At 32.2% G+C, this 16,550-nt stretch overlaps 1 long non-coding RNA gene across 1 annotated transcript; it reads right to left on the bottom strand.

Moving 5' to 3' along the window:
• Nucleotides 1–11,801: 11,801 nt before the first annotated feature.
• LOC140446160 (uncharacterized) lies at nt 11,802–14,807 on the bottom strand. Its single transcript, XR_011951461.1, has 2 exons — nt 14,638–14,807; nt 11,802–12,210 (listed from the first exon to the last, which is right to left on the bottom strand). It is a non-coding gene; the product is annotated as an uncharacterized lncRNA (long non-coding RNA).
• Nucleotides 14,808–16,550: the final 1,743 nt, after the last annotated feature.

Below are 16,550 nucleotides of genomic sequence, written 5' to 3' on the forward strand. Positions count from 1 at the left end.
TAGTTCGTGAATTATGTTTGTGTGCAACAACTCTTCTATGCAGATATTGATGTGTTTGCCCAATGTTTGTTGAATTGCAGTCTTTACAATTTACTTTAAAATACTTTGTGTTTCTTTTCGTAGTATTGAATTTCATTACATTCTTTACTAAGAAATTCTGTTTTAGCATGTCTTATCTTCTGCCTTATTATTGCGTAAATCCTCTTGTATCCGTTCTCTCTTTTTTGGTCCATGAGTCTCTGAGTCCATGAGTATTTCTTCTGTCATCCACTCTTGTTCCCTCGTTTTAATTGCACTTGTTTTTTTTTCTTGAACGGTCTTTAATATATCTTTCATTCCCTTCCAGTTTTTCTCAGTACTTTCCTCTTTACTTGATGTCAACTTTATTTTTTTGCTCTATAGAGGATATTTTTTGTTTTACGGTATCATTTGACAATTTTTTTCTATCAATAATAACTGTTTGCTTATTTACCCTTGGATTTCTTTTCAATCTTAGTCTTACTTGGTTTATCCTACCAAAATATTGTGATCTGTTGGTACATCAGCACTTGGATATGTTTTGACTGCTAGTACTAAATTTTTGTATCTTTTGTTAATTAATATTATTCTTTGTAATTACGAGTTGCTTTTCTACATAAAAAGATGCAAATATATCTCCTCCTTCATTTCACACTCCCAGACCATATTTTCCTATGATATCTTTCAGCTTTCTTTCGCCAATATTTGCATTAAAATCTCCCATGACAATATTGATCTCGTATTTCTTTGTAGATGCTAATACTTTTTCTAAATCATGATAGAATTATTCAACTTCTTCTTCATAGGCTTGTGTGTATACATATGCTTGTTATACATATACATTTATTGTTTCTGTTTATATTTGTCACATTAGTGTCCTGTCTGAGAATAGGACGACGTTTTCGACAGCTTTATCTGTTTCCATCGTCACAATTATTGCTTCACCATTTTTGTATTTTGAACTGACTTCTTCTGAGTAGTATTCAATGTAATCATCTATAGTTATTTTGCTAGACCTTGGCTACCTCATTTTACTTTTTCCCGCTTCAAATAATTTCAGAGCAATAATAAAGTATCTAGTAGCTACAGAAAATATTCTGATAATGAATATTCAGTTTAACATCATTTTTTTGTCACATCTAGTAGTCACTTTTAAAAAATTAATGGTTTATTTACTAGGCAAAATACAAAATTTTCGGCAGTTAAATAGTTAATAAAGTATTGTTAGTTTCAGTAATTTAGTAATCAGTTAACTGATTTTTTATATCTGTCTTTTATAACTGCAGTAAAAATTAGTCAAATATTAATGGTATTAAAGAAAAAAAATTAAAGACTTACATCGAAAGATAGTACACCAAGCAGAGCAACTATTACAATCAAAAGAATCTGTAGATTCATAATGAAGAGGATAGATAGATAGTAATGAAGAGATTTCTGTCATATAATATCTATTTGTGTATGTATGCACTTATATGATAATGCAAGTTACAAGTAGGCGTTGATTTTATGGTTTTTAATTATCTATAAAAATTACCAATTTTTTTGTTTTTTAACAAATAAGATATATTTTTTTATATTGTCACACTAATTTAATAATAATTATACAACAAAAATTAATTTTTTTTTATTATCATTGACTTTATAGTTCGTTACTCAGTGAGTCTCAATTTGTAATTTTTTATAAAGTCCATGAAAATTTGTTGGAAGTTGATTTCCTCAAGCGGACTAAGAAAATATCTCTATACTACTAAGAACATTGAAAGGAAAAAACTACCCTAAGAAAATCTTATTATATCAATATTCCATATAATATATAGAAGATTTATTGAAATAGACTATCAAAGCCAATAAAAGTAACTAAAGGACCAAGACAAGGGTGCAGTATGTCACCCTTACTGTTTAATTTATATATTGAGGCAACCCTCCAAAATTGAAAAAACCACTGCCAGAAAATGGGAATCCCCATAGGAAATGAGGTACTGTTCTTCCTGAACTTTGCGGATGACCAAGTCGTCCTAGCTCAAGATTCTTATGATCTAGAATTTATGATAAAGCTTCTATACAGTCAATATAGCGTGTATACATACAAGTCAGCATGAAGAAAACAGAATATAGTTATCAATTCAGATGCAAGGTTTAAAGTGTGCAAGGAAAGAAAGACCAAAAACTTCACAGATGGGAGCCCCCTGGAAGAATGGGGCCCCATGGAATGAAGGAATTAGAAGAGCGATGGAATCGAGAGGATTGGAGGAGGAGCATGCCTTGGACTGGGAAGATTGGTGGAGGAAAACGGGAATACGGTGATAGCTGTCTCCAAAATGTATCTTTTGCAATTCTCATTCACTGCTTTCCAGCTACAGCTCTTATATCGTCTATCCATCTCTTTTTGGGTGTTCCCACGCTTCTTTTTGTGTTTCGAGGTCTTCAGAATGTCACTTTATGAGACCATCTGTTGTGTTTTGTCTTGCTACATGTGCTACCCATTGCCATCTCAATGTCGCTATTTTTCCCATGATGTCGGTTACTTTAGTTCTTCGACGTATTTCGGTGTAAAGAATTTTGTCTCTGAGGCTTATATTTAAGATGGCTCTTTCCATGGCCCGTTGAGTTACTCTTAATTGTTCTGCCATTTTTCTTGTTATCGCCATAGTTTTCAATCCATAAGTTGCGACTAGTAGTATACCGTAAGTGTGATAGGTTTTTCGTTTTAAGTGCATTGGGATTTTTCTGTCTTTTAAAATGAAGCTCAATTTACCAAAAAGCAGCCCATGACAATTATGTCTTCTTTTAATTTCTAGGGATTGATTTTTCTATATTTCTATATTTTCTATATTATTCTACATTTTCTATATTGATGTTATCTATCGTGATGTTTTCTAGGCTGTTGCTTAATGTCTTTGTTTTGTCGAGATTTATTTTTAATCCTATTTGATTCAATTTGTGATATAAATCTTGTAGTATTGATTTTAGTTCATGGATATATGTGCTTATTAGTACTATGTCGTCTGCGAAACGCAAATGATTAAGATATACTCCATCTATTTTTAATCCCTTTTCGGTCCAATTTAGTTTTTTTAAGACATTTTCCAATGCCAAAGTAAATAACTTGGGTGAGATGGTGTCGCCCTGTCTCACACCTTGGCTAAGGTTTTCAAGGAAAAGTAGCATCATCGTATATATTCTTAAGGAGGGCAGCATATCTTGAATCTACTCTGGCGTCGTCAAGTGCTGTTTAGAAAGCCCATTTGTCGATACTGGCGAATGCTTTGTGATAATCGATAAATGCCAGATGTAGTGGTATGTTGTACTCTATTGTTTTTTCAATAACTGTCTGGATTGTTTGCAAGTGATCGATAGTGCTAAAACCCTTACAAAAGCCCGCTTGCTCCACTGTTTGGTATGCATCTAGCTTAGCTGTCAATTTATTTGTTATTATTCGGGTTAGTAGTTTGTAAAGGTGTGACAATAAGCTTATTGGTCGGTAGTTTTCTATATTTGCGGCATTCCCATTTTTTATGGAGAAGAATGAGTGGTATTTGTCCTTCCAATTCAGTAATGCTCTCATTGCCTTTTCCAATACATTGCCTCCCATTTTTAGCATCTGAAGTAATTTTATCTTCTCCTGGTGTTTTCTCATTTTTCATTTGTTTTAGGGCGGCTCTAATTTCTGATGTTATTATTTCAGGGAGATCCTCTGAGGCCACATTTAAGGTGTTGCCACATGTTACCACATGTTTTGTTGGTATACCGCGATACCGGTATACCAACCGTATACCGGTTCGAAATAATAGAAGTATACAGCTTCTCATAAAACTTTCGGATATCCTAACGATCTCTTCCTTATGCGAGCACAATATTCCATGGTGGTTTTTATCTTTATGATTTTATTCCTGCCAGTGGATTTACATGTTTTTAGTACTTTCATATTCTTACTGTTCTCTATGGTTTCAAGAATCTGGTTTGTTCTATAAGCTCTGAGGTATTTTCGAATATTTTTCTTAACGCTTCTGTTGAGCGCTTTATAATCTGGGTCATCTCTGTTCTCTCTTCTTCTTTTCTCTATCTGTTCTAGAGTCTCGGGTTTTAGTTTAGCTTCTTTTTGTTTTCTTATTCTGCAACAAAGTTTCGCAAAGCACCTCGATGTTTTTACATATTGATCTATCACTGCAAAGGATAAAATCTACTTCATTCTTAATCTGGCCGTCAGGGCTGCGCCATGTCCACTTTCTTTGTATTTGTTTTTTATAAAACGTGTTCAGGCAAAACATTTTTTCGGTGCTTACGTAATTTGCTAATGTCTCTCCTCTGGTGTTTTTGTCGCCTAAACCGAAATTTCCTATGTAGTTTGAGTCGCCTAATATTCGACGCCCAATTTTTGCATTAAAATCTCCTCTCATGATAACATAGTGTGCTTTTTTTAGGTCTTTAGCTCGCGTAATATCTTCATAGAGTTGTTCTATTGACTCGTCATCCGCAGTAGAAGTTGGAGCATTGCAGTGTATTATCTGTAAGCTATATCATTTATTCAGTTTTAATACAAGATATATCATTCTTTCCGACACTGCTGAGTATTTCACAATCTGTTGTTCTATTCTTCGGTTGACCATGAAAGCCACTCCTCCTTGGCTGTGGTTCTCGTCTGAATTATATTAGTATAGAGTGTGCCCAGATTTTAGGGTGGTCTTTTTCTCTCCTTGAAGTCTCGCTTCACATAAGCTTACAATATCCCATTTAATAGCCCCTAGTTCCTGCTCTTATTCCTCTAGATGGTGGTTCGTTCTAATGGTTCTAATGTTGTATGTAGCAATTTAAATTTTTTGAGATAATTGAATGTATTTTATAATTAGTAAAAGAATTTAACAACCTAGGTGCTATGTAAATATTTTCATTTTGGAATCCAATACTACTATTATAAAATCAATAGCACCAATATATCTTGAAAAAGGTTAATTAATCCATTTTTTAATTATCAAAATTATAAATGATTGAATCCTTAGACTAAGTAAATGAAAAGACGTATACACCTACTTTTATAATCATTTATTAACAACTATTTACAATAATTTGTCAGAATAGATATCAGTATCGATTTACTTAATCCTAACCTTTTAAAAAAGTCTTTATCATTACAAAAATTTAAAATTTCAATTCTGTATCAAATAATCGCACTAAGTTTATAAACATTAAACATCATACTGATCATACTCTCCGATTTCATTAAATCTTTTAATATCCATGTCTCTAACCTATGTACACTAAACAACAATATTTAGGTTATATTTTTGATTTCGCGATAACCTACGACATAATAACGAACTACAATAAACACAATTTATTTTCCAGGTAACTTTTTATTCAGTACTTTATTTGGCAAATAAAAACTTTATATTGTATCTGTCAGTTTATCTGTTCAGGTTTCTTTCTTAGGTGACGCTAGAATTTTAAATCTTAACTAACATAAAATGTAATCAATTAATAATTAATTAAATGTATCGTTTTAAGAACAAAATATGATTGAAATGCCAAATGGTGGTAGTTCAAATTTCTTTCCTAGATGGCGCCGTTAGTTTACTGGACAAACGGTGTGACTTGTCATCGGAGCTTTTTATATAGATAGATATTAAAATTGATTTACACATTTAAATAAATTTTGCAAATAAAAATAAAAATGGATATAAAAAATAGTTTAAATTAAAAGAAATATTATGACAAGCTTTAACAAACTTTATTTTAAATAAACAAATGTTTTAAGCTTCTCGTAGAAGCACTGATTTTCTCAACACATATTTACTAAACTCCAAGTAAGCGTCTTTTATGCACTTGAGTAGCTGCAAAATTTCTTTTTTAGTTACTTTTTTGTGGGTACTACATCGGTCACCGATATCTTTAGGTAATAGATCCCGATTAAACGTGTCACTCAGATCTTTGAGTAGGTCTTTATCGAATTTGTTTTCATCAGTTAATAGGCCCATCTTTTTCAAATAGCAAAAGTAGTAGTCTGCTATTTTACCATCGGTTACGTCAGACGTCGGAAAATTTACTTTTTTGAGACCCAATTCCATTTTGCAATCCTGACTAAATTTTTCTCTTTGTTCGCTTGGGTCAATAAGTTCTTCAATAGACTGTAAAATATAAGACAAACTGATCAGAATATAATCTTTAAGGGCTATAAGCAGTATAATTAACAAACAATATAGATTCAAAAGTCCATTTTGTTTTTTAACTGGTCTTGAATATCTCCAGACATTATTAAATCTAGTTAGTAAAGCAAATTACCGGAAAAGCTTTTGTTTGGGAAAGTATTTAGTATTTATTTGCATACTTTACATTTTTTTACTTTTATTACTGTACCATTATAATATGATTTATTTAGTTACCTATTTATTTTTACTTCAACTACTTATTTGGTTTGAAATATATTATTTTCTTCTATTCAGTAAAATCTCATTGTTAAACTGGCTTAGACACATGTAGTCTGCTTTTAAGTTCAAAGAAACTGATTTTTCTTTTGTTTTTCTGTGAAAATTTAGTTGAATTATTGCCATTCAAAAGCGCCATACAATAGAGTTGATTTATGGGCAGGCACTTGACTCACTTACCCTGTGGACCACCTAGAAGTGTGGCCAGAGTATTTTCTGACCATCTTAAGAGACACTTTCTATCGAGACAGCGAACGAAACGTATCCAGTAGATCGGGACGTTCCTTTTTTGTACCTCATCTGGCGCCGCGACGGCCAGACACAACTCTACTCCACTGGCTATAATAATTCATATACCATATTTCAAAAGGTAAGTATTTTCTTTGTACAGATAACAGCATTGAGTTAAGCCAGCTAATGTTCGTAATATTTAAATTAATTTCTAATTTATTCACTATCAGCGACCTCTAAGTTTTACGCAAAATAACCTTAAAATTAACATTTTAAAGACAAAGTGTATGGCAGTTGGAAAGTTTAACAGGTTAAGTGCCACTGTATTGAAAATTGTAAGGTCTTAATTGGCCGATAATTTTTGTTAAAAGTATTTCTATTACTTTCTTCAACTTTCAAATCAAAATCTAACACTCTAAAATGCGAATTTTGGTTAAAATTAAATTTTTCAAATTGTGAGTCCACGTTGGAGTTTCACGGCCACCAGCAGACAATAGAGTCCAACGTGACATCACGCCTTGACTTGTCTATTCCGGTTGATAACGTATCGGCAAATTTAACAAGCGAAGGCGCCGTCGCCATGGCTTGCGTTTTTTTGTCACTATTTAGATTAGAGCGGTACAATGCAGTCGTACGAGAAAGAGGAACAAAAGCTTGAAATATTGGCATATTGGCCAGAAATTCTGGCAGATGAAGAATCGGATGAGTTTGGCGACACGTATCTTTTGGATGAGTACCAACCAACTGATAAACCAACAGAATAAAAAGAACGTTTGGCCGAAAATACTAAATCGTTGGGACAAGATGTATGGGCGTCCACCAGTAAAGAAAAAAAATATACGACTTTCGAAGAACATGTTGATGCTGCTATAGAATCTATCATTGCCCAACATTCTGAAATCACCGATTAGGACATTTTAGAAGAACCTATATTATCCAATGCAATGAATGAAGTTATTGTCTGGGAGCCGGTCAACAGCGAAAATTTACAAAAATTTACATTTGATGACTATAATTCTGCAGGTTTTCATACACAATTATACGAAAACTTCGTCCTTTTAATTCTACAAACATTTTGTAGACGATGGTCTTTTATCTATGATGGTAAATATCTAATTTAATTTGTTCGACTGATTTTGATTTTTCTTTTACTTTTCATTAGGAAAAAAATTAGAAAAAAACCATACGTGTCACCGCGTGGCATAACACTGATGTCTCTGAAATAAAACAATTCCTGGGAATAGTTATATGAATGAGATTATGCCATTTTACATCTATAATATCAACAAAATAATATTAAGGAATCGCTTCTAGTTATTATGGAAAACGTTGCATTTCAACGATAATTCTGTAACAGCAGATGACCGTTTGCAGAAGATAGTTCCCTTGGTTGGAAGATTATAATAAATTTAAGGCTGCCATCGTTTGGGATAAAATTATTCAAACTTTGTCTGGAATGTGGTATACCTACGATTTTAACGTATATTGTGGAAAAGAACATGCTGAAAGTAGCACCGTATCAACAAATGTAGTGATGAAACTTATGGATGGGCTGCTTGACAAAGGAAGAATTAAGATTGATAACTACTACAGTTCTATCACACTTCCAGATGTGCTCTTACAGCAAAAAACTTATATGATTGGTACGCTACGTACAAACCGCAAATATAACCCCAAAAACGTTATTTTCAGAAAATTAACAGTAGGCTAACATGAAGCTGAACAAAGTAATTCGGGCACCGTTGTTCAAAAGTAGAGGGACCAGCGAGATGTGCTGATGAGTAATACAAAATTCGCTGACGAAATGGTGACAATGCAGAAGGGACGCGGTGATGTTGTAAAGCCAAAGAATGGCATCGAAAATAATAAATATAAAAGGTTCAATGATATATCAGATCAAATGGAAAGCTATAATTCGCCATTACGTAAAGGAATAAAATGGTACAGACAATTAGCGATGGAGCTTTTGAATGGCACAGCGCTTATAAATGTCTATGTGGCGCATCAAATCATCGCTAAACCAGAGAGAAAACAAAACACTAGAGAGAATATACTTCAAAATAACAACAACGCACAAAGAAGACAGTTCGTAGCTCAAAAACACTCAAGGACTATCGGCAAACACAAAGTGGGCCCGGTTTCCTTAAAGAGGATAAACTCTATATTATCATATTGTTTTATATTTGATATATTTTTCAGTATTATAGTATAGATTTTACACTAATTCTGATTTTTTGTTTCAGGGCCACCTACAAAAAAAATTATAAAAAACACAAAAAACCGGCCTCGGCCACCAAAAAAATTTAAAAAATACTAACAAAAAACGGCGCAAGCCAACAAAAAAATTAACAAAAACCCCAAAACCCGGGCACGTAGGGCCCAACCTCTTGAGTATCAAGTCGCCGAACTGGGTCTGGCTCAGAGCGAAGACTTGAGGCCCAAGTAAGCAATTTTAGTTCGCGGATAAGCCACGTTAAGATAACAAGATTATAGCGACAATACGCTGTCCTGAGTTTTGCATTCTGTTAGGAAACCATGTTGGGCTTCCCCTAAGAGCAGAGTGCTATAAGGGGAAAGAGATGGTCTGAAAGAGAGTCTCATACACCCGAACGTAATTCTGAGGGGTGAACATTTCTCACAGGCTGGGTTTAATCAAATTGCTTCCTTGCTTGCTTCAAAGAATTGCTAATGAAAGCATAACCATTACCAATTTCGAGGAAGAGGTAATTCGGGGCCTATTGGGAGATTTTATTGTCACACCAGTCATTATGGAAAATAGTCACAAACTCAGCTATGTTGGTCGTGCAGGCAGAAGACGATGTATAGCGTGTTACGCAAAAATGGTAGAAAAGGAAGGAAGGCAAGTAGCACAGAGGAAACAGCCATTACTTCATTGACACGTGATGGCTGTAAAAAATTCTATTGCCTTGGCTGTTTTTTTGTCATACATTCCGTGACGAAAAATTAAATTAGTACCATACATACAATTTTAATATGTTATTACGCTTTGTTTTATAATAATAAAGCTTATTTTGCCTAAAATGTGCTCTTACTATGAATATATAACAAAAAATATATAATAACGTAATTGTAACTTATAAATATTATGGGCCATATGAGTCGTCGTTGACATGATAGCAACTCAACAAGTCCTCACAGACACTTAGTGTAAGGACTAGTAACCTCAGTGGAGTCTTACGATGCCTTGTAATCAATTCATATTGTAAATGTAACCCAAAGTTAATTATATAATATTTAAAGGGTACTCAGGTATTTAGTGGGTCTAAATATGTACATCCAAATAGTACTAATGATGGAATAGTTATTCCGAAAATGTGCTGAGATGTAGCCCGATAGGGTTTTTATGATACCTTTTATAAAGGAATTTTTAAATAAATTTTTTGTGATACGTGGTACATAACCAACTACAGGAATTTAGTTTCCTTGTGGATTTTAAATAAATCCTTTTATTTGTGTGAATGTTAAATTAAATGTGTTGAAAAGTTATTACGAATTTCTTTAAATAAACAAAAAGTAATAGCGATTATTTTGTGTATTACGAACTGATAGATAGTTAAAAACTTGGTTTTTATTATTACATCTTTGAAATGCAGTAAAATTGCAGTAACAGATTAATCTAAAACAATCTAAAATTTGTAGTGTAGGAATAATAATTCAGTAGACTTACATTGACAGATTTTACACCAAATAGAGTAAATGCAATCAACAGAATCTCTAGATTCATGACGGAGATGGAGATTGACAGATTTTCATCGATAAATTGTGTTTTACGTGAAAAATATCAAAATATTGAAATAAAAGCTAGAAGTAGGGCGTTGATTTTATAGTTTTTAATTTTATATAATTACCAATTGTATTGTTTTCAAATAAGTAAGATTTAAGACTAATATTTTGCGTTAATTTAATTAAGTATGATATAGGGAAATGTATTTGCAATGACCTTTCTGATACATTTTCTAAATTTATTCCATGTTGTTATTTAATCTATGGTATACGGCCAACCACTAAGCTCCTTCGATAAGTTAGGGGAGACTGGTACACAATGACACATTTTTTAGGAAATGTACCCTAAAATCGGAATCCAATCTTTCGAAAAAATCTCCATTTAGAGTTCTGTTATCTGTGTACATTTGTCCATAAAATTTGATAGTTATTATATGTAAAGTAAAAATAGTAACTTGGACATTTTCAGAAATATGCAATACAGAATTTGTTTTAATGTGTACCACCGATGGTACAGTTTGAAACATAGGGTAGTACACAATGCAACGTGTTATAAATAATGATTAAGTACAAACAATATTTATTATTTCTTCAAGTTACCATACAATAAAATTGTTAAACTCCAAACCAAATCTATAATAGCAAGATCGTCGTTTGGTTTCTGCACATATATAGGTGCTAGCAATAACATAACAAAATCACATTTCAAAGCCATATGAAAGTAAAATGAATTGGAAACTTTGGTGGTTCTTCTCAAATATAAAGTTTTAAATTCATAAGAGTTCACAATTTCCAAAATTTTGGCTACATAATGGATGTTCTTTTCAAATATAAAATTTTAAATTCATGAGTTCACAATTTCCAAAATTTTGGCTACATAATGGATGTTCTTCTCAAATTTCACTAACACGAAAGAGTCTTAAAATTTTAGTATTTTCAGCAATTACTGAGTCATCCTTTTGTTCCTGCATCATCATCCTCTTCTTGTAGTTCCGTCTCCTATCGGAGGTTGGCTATCATCACAGCTATCCGTATCTTATTGGCGGCTGCTCTGAAAATATCTACTAAGCTTCAACTATACCACTCTCTCTTAGCCAGGAAATTCTTTCGTCTTCATATGGATCTTTTATACTTGATTTTACGTTGCATATATATATATATATATATATATATATATATATATATATATATATATATATATATATATATATATACGACAGTTTTATATATATACAATATACATACACATATATGTATACATAATATATCTCGCGATAGTGGTGACGGTCGCGAATTCAATGCTTTTTCCCCGTCCAAAAAGTGCATAACGTCGCTAAAGAAGTTTTCACTTCAATAAAAATTATTTTAAATAAAAAGAAAACAACAGGACTTACTTAAACTTTATTTAAAATAAACCAAATTCTTAAGTTCTTCATTGGAGTACTGATTTCCTCAATACATATTTACTAAACTCTAAATACGCATCTTTTATGCATTTAAGTAGCGGCAAAATTTTTTTCTTAGTTACTTTTTCATCGGTACTGCATCGCTCACCGATGTCTTTAGGTAATAATTCTGGATTAAATTCGTCACTCAAATGTTTCAGTTGATTTTTATCGAATTTGTCATCATCATTTAATAGTCCGATCTTTTTTAAATAACAGAAATAGTAGTCTTCTACCTTTTCGTCAGCTACTTCTGATGTTGTAAATTTTACTTCTTTAAGGCCAGATTCCTTTTTGCAATCCTGACGAAATTTTTCTCTTTTTTCACTTTGCTCGATCACTTCTTCTGCAGACTGAAAATATAAGGCAACAAAATGAGATGTAATATTTTTAAGATCTACGAATCCCTTCCCAAGTCAGTTGGCCCACCAGAAATTTTCAGTTTATGGCGAGTACTATAGCCAAATAATAAGCTAAGGAACTTTCACAATATAGTACCTGGACTTTACATAATTTTGCAGTAAGCGCTAAATCAAACAAAAAACACCTTAAGAAAGGTTCTAGCTTTGAATTTAAAAAAAAAGGGCCGTGCTAAGGCCAAGGACTGTACAAATTTTATACGAGATATCCCGATTTATATAGAAAATTAGAGTTATAATACCAATTTTTATAAAAAAAGTTAGGTACATGAACACACACAGTTAAAGAAATTAAAGCATTAACATTTAAAATTTAACATTATATTTAATATTTATACATTGGTATATTAGCGATAGGATTAGATGAATCCCAACTAATTTTCCATTTACTTAATATACTAAATTTTAATGATTTTTTAAATACGCTTGTTTGTATTTTCAATAAGGCATTTTCTAATTACAATTAAGCCGAAATATCACAAACGCTGGACTACCAAAGTTTTCCACATATTAGTCGAGAATATCTGTACACTACTGTACATCAAGTAATTTATTACCAACGTCTTTGACACTGAATATATCATCAAGTACAGAAAAACTTATCTAAAACTTATCAAAACAGCTAAAAAATCCTACTATAAAAATTGTCTGGAAAGCTCTAAAAGTGTGAAAGCAAAATAAACTTAGTCCATAATAAACGATCTCCGAAATAAAACTAACACAGCTCAAAGATTTTCCCATCCAAATTGTAGCATGAATTTTTTCCTTTGAATATTTAAATATATAAAAAGAATTTATTTGATACGCCCTTGGCTGATAGTTACACAGCGATCTAAAGTTGTTTACCTCAACTCCGCTGGATCTTACGTCACAGCGACCTAAAGTTTGTTTACCCAAGTGTTTTTGAGAAGGAGATCTGAAAAAATCGAAAATTCTTTCTTTTTCCTGATGATACCAGTATCACCTGGAGTAACTCTAATACTGCTACTCTTCAAGCAACTATAACTTCTGATCTACTTACAATAAAAACCTGGTACAAATCTAATTTCTTTGTCTGATTGACCTTTGACAGAATAAGACCCAAAGATGTAATCCATCTTCTGTATAATAAAGATGTTCCCTTAATTATTATAAAAACTATCGAAAACATTTATCAAAACAATAAAATGGAAGTCAGAATAGATGGACAACTTACAGAAATATCCCCACACTCTTCAATTTGATGATAGATGAAGTCATCAAAAGCGTTAACAAAGGATACACAGTAACACTAAGATGAAGTCAAGAATTTATAAAGCCAGTGTAGGACCAGTAATGACATATTATTCCCGAGAAACAAGACTCGACACAGCCACAACGCAAAGGATACTGGAAACGGCATAGATGATAGTACTAAGAAGAATTACAGAAAATGTAACGTACAGTGTATAAATGAATGGACACAAAATAGAAAAAAGAATGGAATAACCACATAAGCAGCATGAAAGAGACTCGTGTCGAAGTCACCAATCGGCAGAAAAAGTACCGGACGACCGAGCGAAAGATGGACTGACAACCTTCCATAGAGGTATTAATATGCCAATGAACAAGCAGAATTGCTTATAAAGAGGAAGAAAAAGAAGACTCTAATTTACTCTCTTTTATCGTGAATAAGACCTGCTATGCAATAAGATCTATTTCTAAGCAAATCAATTTTGCATCTTCGAAAATAACATATTTTTCTTTATTTGAGTCTCAATCTGATGTTATATTTAAATTACAAAAAAGAGCAATATGGTATCTGTTTGAACTCCAAAAAACTCTTTCTCCACCAGACATCCAAACTTTAATGTTTACTTAAACTTAAATCTGCAACATCTTTCCCCAAGTTCCGTAAAATGACAGAAGCGCATCTATCTGAAAGACCATATTATTATTTAATAGAAGAGTTTCTTAATAAATAACTAAGAAATTACAGTACATTTATGTTCAAATAACTATTACTTATGTTTTATTATGCAATTTGCAATTTATTTACATTTTGCAATAACTTGTTTATTTTATTATCTTTTATTTTGTGACGATGTATGTAATTTCAGTAAATTATAATTGTTATTGTTAGTTTCTGATTTTTGTAAGTTTTATTCATAAAGTTGTACAGTTTTCAGTGACAATTGACCAGATTACAATGGTATAAACACAGTAGGTGTTTAATAAAAAAAAAATCTATTCTTAAAACAACTTACTAACAACAACAACTTTTTGGTTATACATTTTCCCAGAAATTTTCAATAATCTTTTTTTGGAAAGCAGTTTTCAGAGTGCATGAGTACTTGAAAAGTTGCAAAAGGTACAAACATTTAAAAAAATCATTAGACTTACATTTTTATCGAGAGACAGTACACCAAGTAAAGTAAATGTAATAAATAGAATCTCTAATTTCATGGTAGAGTTGAATATTAAACGATCTTCAAATAAATGTTTTCTGTATGTGCATATATATATATTTCACATCAAATACAACAAATGTGATAAGTGTGGATTTTAATCAATCTTTATTACCAATTGTTTAAGAACTGATAATATTATTACAAAATATACATAAATTCACAGTAAATATGTTTTTTAAATTTTACGCTGTATTAGCTTATTCAAGACATGTTTGACAACGTTGCATCCATTTTTATGATTATATTATAGTATTATATATTTTTAAACTAGCCAAAAATCTTCCAATTCTTTGATTTTATGAGAATTGCTCTTTTGTTATAATTTCATTGGTATTATTAAGACATTTTATTTTAGGTCTTCGTCTTCTCCTCTGCCCAATGTGTCTATCAAACGAGATTTTTCTTACTGAATCTTTTGGTCTCTAATGGTTTACCCACACCACTCGTCCTCTTTTGATATGTTGGACGATATCAGTTTCGTGGTAAATTCTGTAAAGTTCTAAGTTGTATCTTTTTTGTATTATACCAGTTGTCCGCATATAGGGCTCTACCAAAATCTAAATATCGCTCTATTAATTCCATAAACATTTTCGAGGATACAGATATACCAGGCTGAGCTTCCTTTCCAGCATAAACTTTATATTGCAAACTGTAAAAAGGTGCACAACTTCAAAATTTTAACCCCATATCGATGCTTTTTGTTTGACAGGTACTGCCTAAAACTTGGCCTACCTTGAAATGGTACCGTCGACTCTTCTATACACAGTGAGATTTCAATGAATTATCCGAAATAAGAAACATGCTGAAAATAAATATATATTTTAGTAATTAAAAATGTTGTAATAATACCTCAAAATCATCTCAAATTGGGAGAAGGCATATCTACTAAACCCATCCAGATGAGTATGCTTAAAAACGTATGAACTTCTTGTCGATTTGTCAGTACTCAGCTTTTAATTCTTGCATTTCTTCCAAGAGATTGTTGAGCATTTTTATTTGTTTGATTTACTAACAGGAATACCCCTTCTTCATCAAAAAACAAACAAAAGAAATCAAAAGGGCTGGCATCTTGCATTGTATCTATTAGATCGGGGTTTACGCCTACTTTTTCAGAATTCGTATTATAATTTATATTTTTAATCCTTTGCTGATCAGGTATTTGCCAATCTTTAAATATGGGAACATTCTCAGGTGCTGGTTCTTGCTCACTATTTAACTCTTTAAACTTCGTTTTCACCAGTTTCATCTCTGTCCAAATCTTCACTGTCTAGTGCCATACTCTGGGTCCACTGGGTCACTGCCATGAAACTCGGAAATAGACGATGATCCGCTTCGTATTTCTACAGTCTCAAACAAATGCAGTAATCTCTTCTCTTCTTTGGAATCCATTATTACAATTTACAATCGCGACTATATCGGAAAGCAACAACAGACAATTAAACTACCTGTTAGAGCTTGTAAAAAGCTTTTTCTATATTTGTCACTACTAATAGGATAGACATCTATCGTTAGCAACCCGCAATATTCTCAATTTTAGTTTACAGAAATCTGCAGATCGATAAATATTACAATACAGTATTTTATTGTGAGTACCAGAGGTGGCACTCATGGCGCACACTGATCTCGTGTGGCCATGAGCACAAAATAAGTACTCATGGAAGTCAATCTGGTAAATACCGATTGTAGTTAACGCTTTATTAATTTTTACCCGTAATAGGAATAATTTTTATTAAAAAAATCTTCGGTACTTACCCAAGATATCGAGTACTTACCCGAGTGGCCGAAAATGATCCTTGCTGACAAAACAACCCTTCACATTAGTTTTAGGACTGGTAATGCCATACC

Source organism: Diabrotica undecimpunctata, chromosome 7 (genome assembly GCF_040954645.1).
Source record: "Diabrotica undecimpunctata isolate CICGRU chromosome 7, icDiaUnde3, whole genome shotgun sequence".
Lineage (NCBI taxonomy): Eukaryota > Metazoa > Arthropoda > Insecta > Coleoptera > Chrysomelidae > Diabrotica > Diabrotica undecimpunctata.